The following is a 20,779-nucleotide window of genomic DNA, read 5'->3' as shown; positions in this document are numbered from 1 at the left end:
TGTGATGTTGTTCAATGTCTAATACTTAAAACTGAACTTGGCTTAGATTCCCGTTTTCTCAGCTGGGCCAAGTTGTTCGTTTACGCGTTCAGAAAACAGTTATGGGAAAATAAGCTTGGGTAAATTTATTGGTTAATAAAATGATTAAGTTATAAAGAAAGATCACATACTGGGGTCCCGGATTAGCCATGGGGCCCGTTTCCGTTTATACAGTTTGATTTGAGAAGAAACGCGTACAATCCACCCGGATTGTCCAGGTTTCTCATAGAAAAGTTCATTTTTACTTAATTAGTCCAAAAATATGATTTTTGATCACTCTTGGTGTTTTGATTTTCCCGCAGGTTCACTTGCCGGTTGTTATAAAAACTGAATTTGTTTAATATTCAGATTAGCATAATTAATTAACTGTTAATCATTAAACTATGAAAATTTGACCACTTATCAATTAAAATATGTAGATTTTTATAAAAATATTTCTGAAATTTACTTACTGATTTATTAATTTATAAAAATTCATTTTATCAGCTATATTTTGCCTGAAAATCTTCCGTTTACCCCAAACAATTTCCAAAAATTCACCAAAAATTCCTGAATACTCAAACCATGTCCCAAAACAACGTGTATCAATTCCAGAATGTAAAAAGCTCGTGCAATATTCTTTTCAGCCCAAATTCGGCTGTAAAAATTCACACGAACGCAAATAAAAAAAACACCTTTAAACTTCTCAAAATGATCCCAAAATTCATATGTGATCAAAATACATCAAATATGAGTTCCAAGAAAAATTTCATAATTTTTGAAGTATTTTAGCTATTTTTCCCAAATAAACGTCCCAATTCGGTAATAAATTCGCCAAATATTATCGGATGGTCAAAAAATTACCAAATTTGAACAGGGACTCGTTGACATGGTCCCTGATGTCCCTGAAAAATTTCAAGTTCTAATAATATGCACATCACAACCTTAACCTAAACAGCCCGTAAGCGAGTGTTTCTGCATTACCTTAGCGGTTTTGGTTCGTTTCCGCCATTCTAATCAACTTTTCAGGATCTTGTGCTCCTATGTAGGCTTGATACAAGTCCTATATCACAAACCAAGCAGGTTTCATCAATAGAACAGCCCTTTAACTTAGGGTTTCGGCTAGTGCACAAAAACGAACTTTTGAACCGTAAAAACACCGTTTCAACCCTTTAATTCGTGTTTATGGCCAAAAAAAACTATCAAAACAGGTTCCTTACCATGTGTATGATCAAAACATGTTTATGGACCATTTTTAGGATTTTTACACGGTTAGGAATGATTTTTAGTAACCAAGACATGTTTTTATGGTATTAAACAAGTTTAAACAAGTATAAAAGCTACTTATTTAAGTTGTTTACCTTAGGGTTTATTGAGTTTTTGGCTAGAGAAGAAAGTGTGTCCAGAATTTTCAAGAAATGATGTTAAAAATGGATTGAATCTAGTTTAAATGTGAAAGAATAACAAAGGGGGGGGGGGTGGCGGTTGCGGCCGGGATTCCTTATGGGACCCTATGGGCTGTTTTGGCCCAATGATCTGGTTTCTCCAGCCCAAACACAAAAATCCCGGTCCAAATTTAGTTCGGGTTCGGTTTTTGGCGCGAAAAACTTATCGGGTGCGTTAAACAGCGCGAAAACGAGTGTTTTTCGGCTAGTTTTGTGTAAAATTATAAAAGCATACTATATGTTTGTAAAAATCAAAAATATTTTCACGGATCGCTTAAAACATTTCAAATAAGTGTTTGGTAAGTTTTTTTTCGGCTTAACGGATGATACAATGCTTGGTTTGTAACTATCATTCGCGTTTAAATCTATAGCGGGTGGTTAAACGAGCATGTTTTCGTTTAACTTGTTTGTTATCAAACTAAGACCATACTTCTAATATTTTAGCTTGTATAGATCGTATATCACTTATAAATGGCCCCCCGAGATATCTGGGTCATAACCTGACACGTTCGGTTAATTATTCGTTTGTTACACAAAAGGCGTTTATTTGTTTAATCGGTAAATACGTACTGAGGTGTACCTTGTTTTGGCTCAAATGTCACATTGTTATGGCCTGAACTTCTGCTTTATTTTAATCTTTCTAGATCGAGTCAAGTGTGCAAAGCACAAAGTGTCATGTGTACAGTGTACAATAAGTCAAGTATGTTAATAAGAGTACTGTGATCAACTAAGAAAGGTTTAAGTCAAGTTGAGGTGATATGTTAACACAAAGTAAACCCGAGATATGATGGAATCAGTAAAATGTCTGATTAAGTGGGGACCACATAAGCACCGTGCCTAATTGAACTTCAAATGTATCACTTTAACATCAAAACACTTGTCAAGTTAAAAAGGTGGACAATATCTACAGTCAATGATAAATTTGTGTCACGATAACTTCAAAATGGAGACGTGATCTAGGGCTTTGCAAATCAATATGATTCCATTTCAAGATCGATCTTTGTAAATTAAATAAAGAAAAGAACTATATAAATTAATTTAATATTATCTTCATCTAAAGTTTTTGTTTTCTAAAATTTTTAAGTACTTATACATTTAAATATTTTAAGTTTTAATTTTTATTTTTATTTTTATTTTTATTTTTATTTTTATTTTTATTCTCATTTTCATTTTTATTTTTATTTTTATTATTATTATTATTTTATTTTATTTTCATGCTTATGTTAAGAATCGTTAGTGCAAAGTTTAACAGTAACGGACCGACAAAAGAAAACTATAAAAATTAAACAAGTGTTTGGATTCGGTGAGTAAATGTTTTTCGGGTTTGAAAATGCAAAATCGTTTTAAGACCGAGGACTGAGAGTGTATTTTCGGTGAATACTCGCGATGTTTTGACCTTATCGCGAGATAGGCTGACCCTATATAAATGGGAAACCCAAAATATCTTTCACTATTCACCAAACACTTTTACTTTTCACACACTCTCTCTCTTCTCTCTCATCTTCAAACCTTCAAACCCTAACCTCCTTTCAAATTTTTCAACAATCCGACCCCTCATTATCAAATATGCCTTTGAATCCAGATCATGCTCCTTCGGTATAACATCATAAACATCTAAATTCATCCTCTCATCTATGTTTCTGGGTTCTCTTGGATCAAAACGGCGGTTCTTATGAACCGTCGGCTAGATCTAAGACAGATCTCTTGATTTTTGGTGTTCTAATGATCATTACCTGTAATTAGGAACTTAGATTTATGTTTATCATCATTATTTGTTAGTTTTAGATTTGATTTTGTACAGTTTGTAGTTATAGGGTTTGTTCATGGGTTCTGAGGTTCAATTGACCAAGTAACCAAAGTGTTTCAGGTTCAAACTTTCCAGAAACCCAATTCGGGTCTAGGCGACACACGCGAAATGAACAAAAGATCAAAAAGGACAAAGTGAAACTTTTTCGCATGAAAAAGCTTTTTCGCTTCGCTTGGGTTCATGCGAAGCGAAATAAATTCACGCTTCGCTTCGCTTCGCTTGGTCTCATGCGAAGCGAATGGGATTTCTGTTTCGCTTCACTTGGGTTCATGCGAAGCGAAATAAGTCTCTGCTTCACTTCACTTGAGATCATGCAAAGCGAAACAAATCTGTTTCGCTTTGCTTGGGTTCATGCGAAGCGAAATAAGTCCATGCGGAAAAGTCTTACTTAGCAATTTTTTTTGGTTTTTAGACTAATATCCACTGGACTATATTGAACTATTGAACTGTTTGGATTCACAGACTATTTTGGACTTGAACTTTGTACATATTAGAATCAGGAACCTATAAATAAACTAAAATTAACCTATTAACTTATTAAATCTAAAATGTAAATAATTAGTTTAGTGTAAAATTAACTAAGTTAGGTAATATGTAAATACTTAAGGCATATGTATAAAACTTATCTCGTTTATGCTTTTATCTAATGATGATTCTCATGATCTTGTGGTATTAATTTCAGGGACATAATCAATTTTGTGCTCTTGAGCTTCCAAAGTCTAGAAAGGACAAAGCGTTCACATCTATGGTCAAGGGACTTAAGCAATCACCCCTTGCACATGCTATATCTGCTGATCCAGCTATTTACTACAAATGGGTTTTGGATTTCTGGGCATTTGCTAAAATTTCTGATGATTCCCTATCATTCACAACAAAGGTTGCAAGAAAGGAGTTAACGATTACTGAAGCAGACATTAGACGGGTGTTGAAGATTGCTGACGAGCCAGATTATACATATGAGAAGGGAGATAAGAAGAAGCTCGTTGATTTTGTTACTCAGATGGGATATAACACAGAGTGGAAGAGCCTTGAGAATAAACATCTCCCACCATACTGGAGATTTCTATTCCACATAGTCACTCATTGCTTTGCGGATATTCGTGGAGGATTTGATAGCATGAGTGTTGACTGGGTCAAGATCATGTTCGCATTAACGACTCGAGAGAAGTTCAATTACTCTCGAAGAATATTCCTATGCATGTTGGGGAACATCAGGAGTGGAGCCACATGGCTTATGTACCCGAGATTCGTACAGATGCTCTTGGACGATTTGATCCCAGATGTTCCAAGGCCGGGGTCAAAGAAGGCTAAAGACAAGAAATCACTTCCCGAGCCATATCATGTGAATGAAATCAAGACGTCAATTTTTGGTGTGTTGTTGAGCACCAAAGGGAGGGGACATCAGTATGAAGGACCTAGGCCGGGTCCTAAGTTTGGTTTGTTTGAGGAAACAGAGCCTGTTGGGGATGAGGCGTCTGTTGAAAGTGAAGAGGATGTTGAGCCAGAGGTCGAGGCAGAACAAGATTCATCTGATGAGCCTCTTGAGGACCGCACAAAGGCCAAGCACGATTTAAAGAGGAAGGAGACTGAGAAGGGAAAGATTGTTGAATTAGAGGAGGAAGAAGAAGACCAGTCGCCTTTAAAGCGTCTGAGGTAACTTGGGGACTCCCAGAAGTCATCCAAGTTTCTTGTCAAGATTCCCTCAAGAGACAAATAATTTGACCAACCCAAGATCACCAAAGAAGCCTTAGCCAAAGCCCTCAAAGCATTAGACGTAGTCAAAATCCAAATCCCTACCTATAAGAAGCCAAAAACCAGAAAGAAAGCCAAATCCAAGAAAACCAAAACCTTACTCCATGACTCACCTGAATCCTCACCTGAACCCACTCCAATAGACCAACCAATATCCTACCTTCCTACCCCAAATACCACCCTCACCACCTCAAGACCAACCTACAACTCCAATCAAACAACCAACCCAAACCGAACACGAACCTTCCCAAATCAAAACACCACCTACCCAACCAACCACCTCAATATTCACATCATCCGTCTTTAGCTCACCTAACCAAACAACCAACTTATGGAGCCAAACCGTTATAACTTCCCCAACCCAAACCATAACACCACCTGTGACACAACCAACACCACCCACCACTACAACTTCACCAATCCTTACCCAACCCATCACCCTACCTTTGCAAACAACCTCACCACCCATATTGTCCTTCACATCACCATCCACTATTATTTCACCCAAACCCATTGCCCGAGGGAAATCATCGACACCTCCAGTATACGCCGATCCTATCCTCGATAGGATCGTCGCACTGGAGGAATCCAACGCTAAAAGGGCGGAACGAGAGATAGTGCTCCTCAAGTTCATCAAAGAAATGAAGTAGAAATAGATTGAGTATGAGAAAGAGAAGGATGCTCTGAGGGAGCGGATAAGGGTATTGGAAGAACAGAAGGAAGCAAGCGATGCTCTTGATGAAAATCAAAGATTATTGACCAACACCTTCCATACCCGAATCCAGAATGTTCAAGCACTGATGAACCGAGAAGCCTCCGAAAATGCTAATCTGAGAGTAGATCATTCCAGGCTTGCTGACAGACTGGCTACTCTTGAGAAAAGCCTACCAAGTGCAAGTGCTCTCAGAACAAGTGTCAACAAGAGGATTGAGGATGCCACTCGAAGATGGGATGTTGAGAAAGATGCTACAAACTCCAAAGTCACAAATTTAGAGAATCAGCTCGCTTCATCCGCTTCCCTCGATTCACTAAGGGCCGAAATGTAGGCTATTCAAGAAAAGGTGATGGAACATGATTGTCTTAATGAGCTCCAACTGAAGACAAACGAAGAGTTAGTGAGCAAATATCAGGCGGCCTCAGACCTTATGGGTATTCATGAAGATGACTTTCACGGCTTGGAGGATCGACTTGATACAGTTTTCAGAAGTTGGAGAAGGTCTAGTGAGACTTCTCAGGCTGGTGGTTCGCAGACTACAGCAGTTCCGAGTGTGATCTTGTGAGGAGTTAGATTTGTGGCATCTGAAGGTGAGGCAACTGTTGGTCGTGTGGTACAACAGGGTGGCCAAGCCACTAGTGGGGTCAGTACAAGCTTGGGTCCTGAACAACAAGCACAACCTCAGGACCAAGCCGGTGATGATGGTGATGACGAAGAAGAGAATGAGGATGATGATGATGATGATGATGATGAAGATGAAGATGATGACGACGATGACGTTCATGATAGCTATGATGAGGATGACGATGGTGGTGGTGATGATGATGATGATGATGGGAACGGTGGAGATGGAGGAGCCGGATCAGTAGGAGGTGGAGGCGGAGTTAACACTCAATCACCTCCACACGCACAATATGTAGTTCAAGACCCTGCTGATCACGACTCGGCCGGCAAAGTCAGGCAACACGACACACAGATTACTGACATGTATAAAGATTTGTTTTCTGATGACTTTGCAGGTGTTATGGATGACTTTATTGAAGCGGGAAAGAACTTGGAGCAACTTATTGAACAGAATACAGAGGAAGGGGTTAAAGATGACTACATCAACTACTCACCTAATCCAGAAACGCCTCCAGCTCAAGTTCAAGCTTCAGAGACTCCTGCTGCTGATCCCATCTCCAATCCAGCTGACGACTTGACACAGGAACCAGCAAAGAAAAACAGAAAGAATCATATTGTGTCAAGTCGTGCATGCGCCCGCGAGCTCATCTACCCTTACCACGATGATTCGCTGATTGTATACGCGAAATATAATAAGGAGAACGCGTGTTGGGCCATCAGACGATATAGTGGTGATTTGATTTATCTCAACCACCATGAGCTGAAGTCGTTACCAGAGCTTAACATTAATTATCTTCGAAAAGCTCTAGGCCATGGTGCGGTTGGGAGTACGTTGGAAAGTTGGATTTCGGATTATCTTCATCGTCAATCGAGGGTCGACTACAAATATTTTGAGCCGAATAAGGGTCAAAATTACAAGAACCCAAGGGAGATAGACCCAGTCACCGGAGAGCCACGAACAATGTGGAGATACAGGGCACCAAAGAATTGTCATATCATCTACCATGGTGAGCCCTTTATTCCTAACATCCTCCGAGATTTCATTGGCTGGGAATTCAACAACACGACAGGGGAGGCCGTCATACGCTGCAAAGATCTACCTGAGATTCGCGTATTTGACAAGCATGAGCTAATGGAGCTGCACATAGAAGACATCAAGAAGCTCTACAATTCACCCCTGGGAACCGTCGAGGACATCGGTCGTTAAAACACAAACCGGATAGTTGAAGCCTTCAACAAGTTTGTTAAAAGAGTTGTTGAACTTCCATTACCCGAGGACGGCTGGCTAGATTACGACACTGACGGGTTCTAATACTAAAAACTAGAGGGGGATTGTTAGTCCCATTTTGTTTTAGTCTTTTGTATTGTAATTATATGTTTTGGGCTTTAGTTGTTAGTGTTGAATGTATAGGCCCAAGGGAAATAATGTTGTAAAGCCCATTGGGCATTTGATGTGACTTACTTCTCATGCATGCTTCCCTATAAATAGGTAGCATGCCATGAGAGTTGGTGTGGTTGTTCATTTTAATAAAAAGAAACCTTTTTGCCAAAACTCTCACTCTCTCGGTTTTTCTCTCTTTCTCTCAAACCACCCGAACATAAAGTTCAAGATCCGAGACCTCTTAGGTTGCTTAGTGTGATTTCCGCTAGCACTAAGTTAGGTTGATATAAATCAAACAATAGCACAAAGTCCTGCACAAGAAGATAACTTGGGTCACTCGATTACTGAATCTTACTAAGAACAAAATAAGGAAACACCACAAGTTTGTTTACCATCATCTAATTTTTCTTTTTTTAATAGCTCACAAAAGTCCATCAACAATTTTTTTGCACATTAAATCCCTCTACATGCTATTTATCATTTTCATCAGCTATTTGATGTAAATAGTAGTGATTACATCGAAACAAAAGGCAAGCGTGCAACAAGCTGCGCCGCTACCCCCTTTTGAATTTACATAACCAAGCTTCTAGTTACAATATGTCTAAGGTTGTGTGTTATTAATGTGTGAAATATGAGATGTGAGTTCACTATGCATGTGTCACTTAGGCAGTGGGAGGTTTCACAGTATATATATATATATATATATATATATATATATATATATATATATATGCATTAAAGAAACATGTGTTATGATGGGTAAAATGTAAAATATTGTTGGCAGGTGTGGTGGAGATAAACTATTGGTTTATTTTTTTTACAAATAGTTAAAAAAATTCAATACATTAGCCCCCTACTGTGCCATTCATGCCACCTCCCCCCCCCCCCACGCACATGCCGTCTTCGTGTGCCCGCACCGTTTCTAATGTACCGCAACCCCGCCTCCTCTACGCCCCTGCATATCACATGCATGCCCTAGGTTGGAGTGACGCAGCTGTCGTCGTCATGTGCCCGCACAGCTGCTAATGTGCCGCTACCCCGCCTCTAGCTTCTACGCCCCTGCATATCACATGCATGCCCTAACTTGGAGAGGGAGACACGAAGCTTGACTTGAGAGAAACATATTCTAGCTGTAAGGCCAATATTTGTGACTTGCGATATCAAATTACAAAACCCATTATTAATTCACGGTCAAGATAATAATTAATGTCGGCGAGAAATCCGGACATGAGACGAGAACTTCGACACACGTTTAAGTTTAACGAGAATGCTTCTTGAATGTTTTCTTTTCACAATGTTTAGCTATAAATAGAAAACTTGTTTTCTTTTATAGTGTGTGTTTTTGATGGTGTAAACAACCACCCAAGGGGAGCACACCTTGGGTGAGATCAGTTCGTTTAATATTATGAATCTTTTGTACCGGTTACGAGATCGTTCCTTTATTTTATCGTTATATTATTTATGTTTGGTCGTTTGTTTCACTGCACCCGTCTCAAGCACTTATCAAGAACAAAGCCGTTCGTTGTCGGATCCATTTTCGGGACCTACAATTGGTATCAGAGCGGGTCGAATCTTATGATTCAACTTTGTTCTTGATATTCGGGTTCTATTTCCGCTATTACCCGAACCGGACGTTAAAACTCGTTGAAGTTAGAAATTAAAGTTTCTAGATCTAGAAACAAAGCTGGAAATAAAGTTTGGAAATAAAGGTGCTCAAAGTTCGTCTATGTAGATCTGGGAGTTTCATGGTTTTAAAAAGAGTGATGTCGATTTCCGGCAGATGGTGGCCGGCAGCGGAGTGTTTTCCGAGGAGTTTAAACCAGATCCAGTGGGGTTTGGGTGGTTTATGATGAGGCGATGCTGAAGGACGGATGCTCCGGCGGCTAATATGGTGTTTTTGACGGTTATGTGGTCGCGGCGGTGACAGGTGGCCGTGGTGATAGGGGGTGGACATGGAACGGCGGCGGTGGAGGTAGCTGGAGTGGTAGCCGAGATGATGGAATATGGCCGGTGGCGGAGTCTGACGAATGAATGGCGTGAGTACGGTTTTCCGGCATGGGTGGTCGGTTACCATATGTTTACGACAATACCGGAATACGTTTTTCCGGCAACAGTTTTGGCCGTTAACCATAGGCGGCAGCGGCGGTGCTTGTAATGGCGGTAGTAGTGGTCATGGTTGAAGTAACGATGGACGCGGTGATAGGTTTAGAGGAAGTGGTTGGCCGGAGAAGGGTCACCGGAAAGGCGGCGCCGGAACCCTAATCCGGCGACCTTTCTTCTTGATGTAGGCAGCTCACAATTATCTCTCCTAGTCGCTGTTTTGGGCCCAATAGATATGGGCTGCTAGGTTATACATTGGCCCTGTTCTTCTTTATCATGGATACTTGGCCAACGCTTATAGAAAATAAAAGGCCAGAACCAAGTTCTTGAAGATATTTTATGGGCCGAGTAAATGGGTTATTCGTGTTAACCAATTTGAAGAAAGTCAAAATTTGTTTGGGTTTCGTCTCGTTTAACCGTGTTAAAAGCTTGTTATTTCTAAGGCTTTCGAGAAGTTGGATCCGAAAGGTGAACTTCGAACGAATTAATAAGTTTTGTTCATTTAATAATTGAATCCGGTAATTTGAGATCGATTTGTGGATATTCGAGCTCATCTCATGCCTATATACAACTTAAGATCCGAAGAAGCGAGAACTACTTCAAGATTAAATATAGGTGGATCATACCTTGAGGGGGTGAATTGAAATGAAGAGACATCGATTTATCTGGTGATTTGTGAAGATGCGAGACACGGTGAGACAAAGTTTTGAGATCACAAGTCAAGGGGGTGATTGTAAGGCCAATATTTGTGACTTGCGATATCAAATTACGAAACCCGACTTGCATTAATGGGTATTTGATAGATAAGGCGTTGGTCCAAGGCTCCACACGTAGCTTACGTGAAGCTAGACAGACAAGAGGCAATTGAACAAAGCGTGTTGAGCAGCTGAAGTCTGGCAGCGTGGAGGTTCAGGGCAACAGACGAAGTGTGGACATGGGTAGTCCCTCACTAAGAACTATGTTTAACTTTTTTTTAAATTTCAACTATTAAAACCTATACGCACTCTTATTCGAACAAGTTAGCTCTCAAACTCAACCAAAACACTTTCATCTCAAACCAACTCACTCTCAAACTCAACATGCACGTATTCAATCTCAAATAGGATGTCCAGGTTCAACAACGGGAGGTAGCGGATTAGTAGGGAGTATGGGTCTAACTGGACGTCTCCGGTTTGCAGGGCACACATGATCAAAAATGGGAAGTGTAGGCATCGATTTTACCTGATTTTGCGGATGTCACAGTGTATTTTGGACCAAATCTACTTGCATTAGTAATACAATTTAGGCCAAATAATGCTACACTTTACGGTGATAAATTAAATAACCAAAAAAAAATGTTTTAGAATGACTAAGTCACATTCCTTATAAGCATGTAATAAAATTTAGATCAACCATAAAAAAACACCGCAATTGCACCGAAATTTGTTACCAATAAAAACGGTAGCAAATTTAGCAACTGATTACCCACGGAAATGCAAATTAAGCATAATTACTTGATATAGTAGCTAAGCGGTTAGAGTTTTTGCATCCGTATGTTTACGATTGTTAATTGGCGGAAAAAATATGGTATTGGAACTTCAACCGTCTTTGTGGTGGCAAAGATGCCATGTTTGTAGTTGTACAGTGTTTACCTCTCACAGATGTGATAGCAAGTTTAAATCCTCAAAAGTGTGAGGATACACAATATGTTAGAATGAGCTTTTCATATAGTTTTATGTCAATGAAAAATCAAGCAAATACTGAAATAAAAAAACGACCATATGATAACATATTTAAAAAGCACTTTTTTTCCTCTTTAATCAGTAACAATTTTAATGCTCTGTTTAAGAAAATAATCTCTAATTTTTATTAATTATCTTTTGCAAAGATCTCAAAATTATATTTAGTCATTTATTCACTTTTGACTAGCTTATCTTTGAATTAATTACGATATTAATAGTTTTTAATGCTATGATCATGCCATATCTGTCACCTCTAGTATATATAGCAATGCTCAATTGCAACTAAGAAACTCACACACACAACTTCCATATTTCTTTCAATTGTTTGCTTCCTTCGATGACAAGGAAGAAAGTGAAGCTGGCTTTTATAATGAATGACTCAGCAAGGAAAGCCACCTACAAGAAAAGGAAGAAGGGCTTGATGAAGAAGATGGATGAGTTGAGCACATTATGTGGCATTGATGCATGCGCCATAATGTATAGCCCATATGAAGCTCAACCAGAGGTGTGGCCCAACAATAGCAATGCCCAACGCGTGCTGGCACAGTTCATGAGGATGCCAGAGATGCAGCAAAGCAAAAACATGATGAATCAGGAGAGCTTCATCAAGCAAAGAATCGCCAAGGTCAATGAGCAGCTCAAGAAGCTGATCAAGGAGAATAGGGAGATGGAGATGACTGAGGTCATGCACCAATGCTTGATCGGAAATGGGACGATCACAAACTTAACACTGCCTGAGTTGAATGAACTGGATGGGTTGGTTGATCAAACCATGAAAGACATTGAAAGCAGGATTGAGTCTCTTAAGAAAGGTAAAGCTGTAGTCGCCCCTCCGCCTCCGGATCCACTACCGCAAGTTAATGTTGGTAGTAGTAGTAGTAGTTCAAATGCTGCTAATGACATGATGGCAAGGTCCTTGGGAAAAAGACCTATGGTTGATAGCATGAGTGGTCTTGGTCCTGGGTATGAGATGCCTCCGTTCGTTGACAACCCTAATATGACTTGGCCAAATCACTTTTTCCCATAAAAGTGAAACTATCTTCCTATTTTAGGCCTGTCATATTTGTCATCCTCATGTTTCCTTTGCTTCAAATGTTGGTTTGTTATATGTATTTCGTAACTTATTATAAGTATTTTGTTATTTGAAGATTAGCTTGAATGGTTTAGCAATTCCGTGTCTCATGACATGTATCTTTTATATTCATATCAATTATATAATTTCATATGTTCCTAGTTTGTAGTAAATAGAACATTAAAGTATGCATTTCTTCTTAAATTTCAAACTTGAAATATGCTATTGCATAATGCAAAATATTCATACCAGAAATCAAAAACAAATTCAGGTTATTGTGAAATATATTCCAAAAGAAACTTACATGGATTTAATTTGGTATCATAAATCACTAATCACATTAGGCCAAGGAGTTCACAGATTGGATGAACAATCCATCTGAACAAAATCTCGGTCTTGGTCCTTCGTGTGAGAAGCCTCGGTTTGTTGACAACCCAATTGTGATTTGGCCAAATCACTTTTTTCCATAAAAGTTGAACTTCTTCCTATATTGGGTCTGTCATATTATATTGATCACCCACCCTTTTATGTATGTTTAGTTTCCTTTAAATTTTGGTTTTTATGTTTCAGTAACTCTTTATAATATTATGTTATTTGAATGGGTCCTATTATGGACACCCAAACCCCCCATATATGCCCCCTATAGGGCTATACGGGGCGTATATGGGCCCTATACGCCCCGTATAGCCTTATACGGGGCGCATTAATAGGTTTTTTTAGCAAATTGGGGTGGTGTCCCTAGAATTCCCCATTTGATTATAATATTGAATGTTTTAGCATTTCCATCTCTCATGATATATAACTTTTCTATTTATCAATTATACAATTTTTAAATTCTTCCTAGTGTGTGGCAGTCATGGTTGTGAAACTCCCAACCAATTAATCGTTACTACTCACCCTAACACCAAGAATAGTGACTAGTAACTAGTGATTACTCCAACACTAGTAGTAGTTAAAACTTAAATAGTATCTATTTTTTAAAATTTTTAACTTGACATATACCATCAAAATTCAGAATATCCATGCTACAAATGAGAAATAAAATACACATTCAGGGTATTTGAAAATGTCTTTAAAAAAAAGACGTGACATGGATTCAAGTTGGTATCTTAAATCACTAATCACATTATAAGGTCATGTATTAATTATTATAATCTTCGAGTCAAGTTATTCTATAAAATGAGAGAGAAGGATGAAAAAGATTTATAGTTATAAAAAGAACCCTTAAAATAAATATAAATAAATAAATAAAAAATCATAACTCAAAAATTAATTAAAAAAAAGTAAAAACATAAAAGCGTTTCCACCGTCTTTCTCGTTCTAAAAAAAACAATATTGAGGGAAAAAGATCATTATATCTTTTTGTTTATCATTGTGTTTTGTGTTCATTTTCGTCATTGATTGTGTCTTTTTGTCCTTAACATTATGTCTTTTTTTCTTGATATTGTGTTATATTATTCAACATTGTGTTGTATTTTGTTCGGCATTGTGTTATATTTTGCGATTTATTGTGTATTTTTTTAGTTATAATTGTATCTTTTGTTTATTTTCATCATTGTGTCTTTTATCTCTGCATTTTGTTTTTTCGAGGGTTTTTTTTTGAACGAGAATGACGAGGGAAACATTTGTTTTTTTTTTTAATTTTTTTTTATATTTTGAGTTATGATTTTTTTTTATTAATCTTTTGGAATTTTTTTTAAGGGGTTTTTTGTGTAATCACAAATCATTTTCACCCTTCTCATTTTTATCTCCCTCTAAAATTTTAACTTTTCCCTATAATCTTCTAGGTACTTGTATTAATTAGTCTGTCAATAAAAAACTTGTATTAATTAGGCTGTATGCTATGGTGGGGGCTTCGAAGCCCCTCCACAGTACCACGTCAGCGTCACGTAGGCACTGGGGGAATCGAAGCCCTAGGGCATAATGCCCCTCTATGGTGAGGGGGCTTCGAAGCCCAACCTTTTTTCATTTTCTTTTCATAAAACATAAAAACCAATACAATAATATATAATACAATAATAAAAAAATACAATAACACTAAAATACAAAATAAATTAAATATGAAAACATATAAAAAAATTACAGCTATTTTTAGTTGTCGTCATCTTGCTTATTACTCCAAAGATGGTCAACCAAATCCGATCGAAGGCTAAAATTCGATTCCCTTTTTCGTGTTTTTAATAAATTGGCAAGTTTCTCATCTTCGTTTAGTGTATAGATCAGCTCTGGCTCATCGTTGTACTCACATTGGCAAAGTGCTCTAACCGAGTCCTCCAATATCATATTATGCAAGATAATGCAAGTGTACATTATGTTTCTTAACTTATCCATTTGTTGAAAATGAGCCGGTTGTCTAATGATAGACCAACGTTTCTTTAATATCCCGAATAAACTTTCGATGTATTTTCTGGCCGACTCGTGTTTTTTCTTGAAATACTGACGTTTTTCGTCAGCCAGGCACGTAAAGCTAAGAACCAATATGGCCCACTCCGGATAAATACCGTGAACTAGATAATATCCATATTCGTAGTTGACATCGTTAGTGGAAAATGAGGTGTCGGTTGAGACTCCGTCTGTGAGGCGGTCAAAAATAGCGGACACATTAATCACAGCTATATCATTGTTTGCACCGGGAATCCAAAAAACGCCTGTCATATCCAAAGATTAAATGATGCAACCGCCTCAAGAATAACTGTTGGGCCATCATGATCACCCGGATGATATTGACCTTGCCAAGTAACAGGACATGCTTCCCATTCCCAGTGCGTGCAATCTAGGCTACCAAGCATCCCAGGAAAACCGTGTCTTTGTTGATGCACCTCGTATATTTTTTGTACGTCACTTTGAGTCGGCTTCCTCAAATATATTTTATGATATAGTTGAGGAATACCTAAGTTTAACAAATTTTATAAAATTCATACTCAAAATGTTACGGTTTTTAAATAAATAATTAAAATAATAATACTCACATTCGCAGAATGTGTGAAGCGCCTCATGAGCCACTGTCTCCGACATCTATAAATACTCTTTCATGGCGTCGCTCGCAGTCCCGTACGCTAGTTGGCGAATTTCCGCCGTGCGTTTTTGCATAGTTGAATATATCGGTTTACCTCTCGCGTCCGGCCGTTGTTGGAAGAATGCATAAACGCGTTCTAAAATCACTAGCAATAATCCCACCTTTTAACTATTTTTGTCTCATTGATCCTCCATTAAAAAATACTTAACGTCGTTATGTTTTTTTCCCTAGTTTTAAACCGATGTTTTAGGGCTTTTGATCAGAAGAACGATATGAGTCGACTGATGTAAAACTTATTTCGAAATTGTGATTCGAATGGCTTGATTTTTGTTAATTGGAAATTCAAGCACCCGAATTGAGACATTGTTTCGTCGTTTGGATCACCATTTCGAGATAAGTTTTACATTGGTCGACTCGTATCGTTCTTCCGATCAAAAAGCCCTAAAACATCGGTTTGAAACTAGGGAAAAAACATAACGACGTTAAGTATTTTTTAACGGAGGATCAATGAGACAAAAATAGTTAAAAGGTGGGATTATTGCTAGTGATTTTAGAGATGGGATTATTATCGGTCAATACACAAAATATGAGATTATTTATTTTCAATAGGAAATTCCTACTGTAAAACACTAAAAAGGTAATTCTTAAGAGGGAAATATTGCACCTCTTTTTTCGTTGGAAATAAGGCCATGGGCATAATGATTTACTTTAATGATCTTTTAAGGGCTGTGAGCTCCTTAAATTCCAAATGAGTGCAACAATGTTGCACAAAATTGAAACATGAAAATGACAGTGATCGTTCTTAGTGGCCCAACCAGTTTTAAAAAAATTACACTACCTGTTGTCTTAACGTGGTCAGTGGACCCAAATAAGGCAGTCCGTGAAGATTATTAATTTCCACGTCGCGACTAAATTTTATCCTCAAGAAAATCCAACCATAATTAGCACATGTTTTAAAAGATAATCAAACATCAGGAATGTTTAGGCTGAGGGGTGTGGGGGGCGCGAGAGGGGGCGGGAGTGGGGGCTCCAGCCAATAATATTGTGACGTGTGGCAGAGAGAGAAACTTGATAAGATGGGTGTTGGTTGTGGTGCTCGCGCCCCGGTCCCTGGTGTGGAGGGGCGCGAGAGGGGGCGCGAGCGGTTTTTTTTTATTTTTTTATAAATGTATTAAAAAAACGTATTATTAAAAAAACTCATAAATTATTTAAAAAAACACACATTAATTAAAAAAACACATTAATATCTAAAAAAAAATTAAAGTACTAAAAAAAACATTATTCTTATTCTTCGGCTTGGTCTTCTTCGATCAACCTCTTCCGGATACGTTCCTTTTGTTTTTCCATCAGCATTTGGTCGACCGGATTTAGGTTACTGAAGTCTCTTGTAAGGAAGTCCAAATCTCTCATTCTTTTTTTTTCCTTTTTGTCATTAGAGACCACCTCCATGGTTTTGTTGAATTTATTGAGGGATTCAACAAGATCGGCGATGTTTACGGCTTCCCCCTCAGCCGGTTTTTTCCCCCTGGCGTCCCTTCCCAATGGCCGCCTCCTCGGCGGTGAAGACGTTTCCTCCCCCGCAATGTTTAGGTCGAATCCAACCCGGCAATCCGACCCGGCGGAAGTGCTATACGCTCCAGACGAACTAGTTTTAGTCCGTTTCGGCCCTACTTCCGCATCAAGGTCCGGCGCCACCAGCTCAACCCACTTAGAACACTTCTCAACCTCTCCCACACCTTTACATCGTCCCACGTCTTCACCGTCCCATACCTCCGCAGGCACTCCTGCTTCCACTCTTCGACAGTGAAATTATAAACCGCCAAATCGTCACTGCCACTTGGTCTCATACGACCGGCGTTCCTGTTGAACAGATTAGTAAACAAGCCGACAAATTTTCTGATTTCGGTCCACCGACCCGAAATCATATCGGCGTTCCGCTCTGTACTCCCAACGAGCTAATAGAACGTCTCCCTAACCTTTGTTCAAAAGACCTTGCTCTTTTGGTAGTCCGCTGCAAAATGCATAAATAAATTTGTAAGTCATTTAACTTTTTTATTTAACTTTTTTATTAAAAATCATTTTTAAAAACGTTAAAACAATTACCGCAACGCCGATCCTCATAAATGACTATCCAAGCCCGACACAGGGCTTCCTTCTCATCCGATGACCACGGAGTGGTTTTCTGTTTCGTCCTTCCAGTCGAAGCCGAACCCGGCCCGTCCGTTGCAACTTGTTTTTTCCGGTGGACGCGTCTTCTTTGTCCCGCAGCTTCACCTTCTGGTTCTTGTGTCTCCGGAACAACAAAGTTAGGAGACGGTTGTATGTTGGATGGTTGAAAGCCGGATGATTGTTGCGACCCCGAATAAAACATCGGTTGGTCCGGTGCCGACCATAAATCGTCGTAACTGTAATCTGAATCTAGGTTTGGGTACCAATTTCCAGCCATGTTTTTAAAAAAAGGTTTGGAAGATGGGGTGATTTTGGGTTTTGGGTGTGGTATGTGATATTGGTTTTGGGTGGTATGTGATATTGGTTTTATAGAGAAAAAAAAAATTTTTTTAATAAAAATAAAGAGCCAACGGCTCTATTTCTAAGCCCCAACGGCTCTTCACGCATTCCCAGGCCAACTTTACGCCCATTTTCACCCGCTAGCCCTCTTGCGCCTGCCTTGATCTGCGTGCTCGCGCCCTTCTCGCGCCTCGGTGGTGTGGTGCTCGCGCCCCGGGGCGCGAGCGGATGGGCTCACGCGCCCCCTCTCGCGCTCCACACCCTCAGCCTTAATGAATTTGAGACATGAATTTTTCATCACAATAATGAATTTGAGGCATTAATAAGCATTCAATGGGTGTAACCAAAGTCGAACAATAAATTTCGAGTAAAGAAAAAAAAACCGAACAATTGGTTGTTTTCATTTGTTTTACTATTTAATTCGATTGGTTAGTTTTTTTTCTCACACCTACTATTTTAATTTGGCAGGTTTTTGGTAGACGAGACACCAATTAGGGTGCACACGAACTTGGAACACAAAGGGATCCCGTACCCTAAAGATCAGCCCATGGGTGTGTACAGCTCGATTTGGAATGCTGACGACTGGGCCACACAACGGGGTGGAGTCAAGACCGATTGGTCCCATGCCCCGTTTGTGGCGTCCTACCGAGGGTTTGAAATCGATGGTTGTGAATGTCCAGTGACAACAGCAGCTTCTGATAACGCAAAGCGATGCGCCAACACTGGTGGTTGGTGGGGGATCAACCAGTGTTGTCGGAGTTAAATGTGCATCAGAACCATCATTTGATATGGGTTCGAGCCAACCATATGATTTACGACTACTGCAGTGACACCGCTAGGTTTCCGTCTATGCCGGTGGAGTGTGAACACCACCGCCATTAGTCGGACATTTATTCAAATGTTTGTATAAAAATGATGGGAAAAACATGAGCTTCATGTTGCATGCATATTTTGTTAATGTAAGATATTCTAGTTTTTAATTAATGGTATTTTTTTTAATGTTTACTTTCTGGGGTGATTTAAGATTTAAGACCGCACGAAATGAGCTAGGTAGCATTTGGTATGAAACAAATGAGAGGGGGAATGGACTGATTCATTGCGTGGGAATGAAAAAAGTGATGTTTGGTTGATCAATAAAATGGAATCATCCATTACACATAAGATCTCATTTCATCAAAACCATTCATTTCCATACACATTTTTTTCCATTCCATTTCTCCTTCATCCTACTTTCTCAACAACACCACCACTTAATAACAACCACCACCACTACCTGACCGCCAACACCGTCGCCGCCGCCGCCTTGCCACCAACGCTACCGCCGTCGTTGCTGCCACCACCGTTACCTTATAACCAGCGTTACCACCACCACCATCGTTGCGGTAACCACCACAACCATTGTCTTCGCCTCCACTTGGCCATCACCGCCGCCACCGCTACCACCACCATCGTCGCCAATGTTTTTTTTTCTTTGATAAAAAAAATTATTTTGAGATATGAGTGTTTTTATTATTTCTGTTTCATTCATATATTTTTTTTGGATGCCTTACAACATAAAGTCCATTCCTTTTCTCATTTCATTTCCCTTTCATTCAATTACCTCTGACTAAGGCTGAGGGGTGTGGAGCGCGAGAGGGGGCGCGTGAGCCCATCCGCTCGCGCCCCGGGGCGCGAGCACCACACCACCGAGGCGCGAGAGGGGCGCGAGCACGCAGACCAAGGCAGGCGCAAGAGGGCTAGCGGGTGAAAATGGGCGTAAAGTTGGCCTGGGAATGCGTGAAGAGCCGTTGGGGCTTAGAAATAGAGCCGTTGGCTCTTTATTTTTATTAAAAAAAAAAAATTTCTCTATAAAACCAATATCACATACCACCCAAAACCAATATCACATACCAATAACCCAAAATCACCCCATCTTCCAAACCTTTTTTTAAAAACATGGCTGGAAATTGGTACCCAAACCTAGATTCAGATTACAGTTACGACGATTTATGGTCGGCACCGGACCAACCGATGTTTTATTCGGGGTCGCAACAATCATCCGGCTTTCAACCATCCAACATACAACCGTCTCCTAACTTTGTTGTTCCGGAGACACAAGAACCAGAAGGTGAAGCTGCGGGACAAAGAAGACGCGTCCACCGGAAAAAACAAGTTGCAACGGACGGGTCGGGTTCGGCTTCGACTGGAAGGACGAAACGGAAAACCACTCCGTGGTCATCGGATGAGAAGGAAGCCCTGTGTCGGGCTTGGATAGTCATTTCTGAGGATCGGCGTTGCGGTAATTGTTTTAACGTTTTTAAAAATGATTTTTAATAAAAAAGTTAAATAAAAAAGTTAAATGACTTACAAATTTATTTATGCATTTTGCAGCGGACTACCAAAAGAGCAAGGTCATTTGGACAAAGGTTAGGGAGACGTTCTATTCGCTCGTTGGGAGTACAGAGCGGAACGCCGATATGATTTCGGGTCGGTGGACCGAAATCAGAAAATTTGTCGGCTTGTTTACTAATCTGTTCAACAGGAACGCCGGTCGTATGAGACCAAGTGGCAGTGACGATTTGGCGGTTTATAATTTCACTGTCGAAGAGTGGAAGCAGGAGTGCCTGCGGAGGTATGGGAC

At 39.5% G+C, this 20,779-nt stretch overlaps 1 pseudogene; it reads left to right on the top strand.

The window, feature by feature from the left end:
- Positions 1-11,900: 11,900 nt before the first annotated feature.
- On the top strand, positions 11,901-18,922 carry LOC143554114 (agamous-like MADS-box protein AGL80 pseudogene; annotated as a pseudogene).
- The last annotated feature ends 1,857 nt before the right edge of the window (positions 18,923-20,779 follow it).

Source organism: Bidens hawaiensis, unplaced genomic scaffold (assembly GCF_021521415.1).
Source record: "Bidens hawaiensis isolate Kalapana, Puna unplaced genomic scaffold, B.hawaiensis_p1.1 tig00017496_1, whole genome shotgun sequence".
Lineage (NCBI taxonomy): Eukaryota > Viridiplantae > Streptophyta > Magnoliopsida > Asterales > Asteraceae > Bidens > Bidens hawaiensis.
The sequence above is the reverse complement of the archived record's forward strand: the minus strand, read 5'-3'. Positions and strand labels throughout refer to the sequence as shown.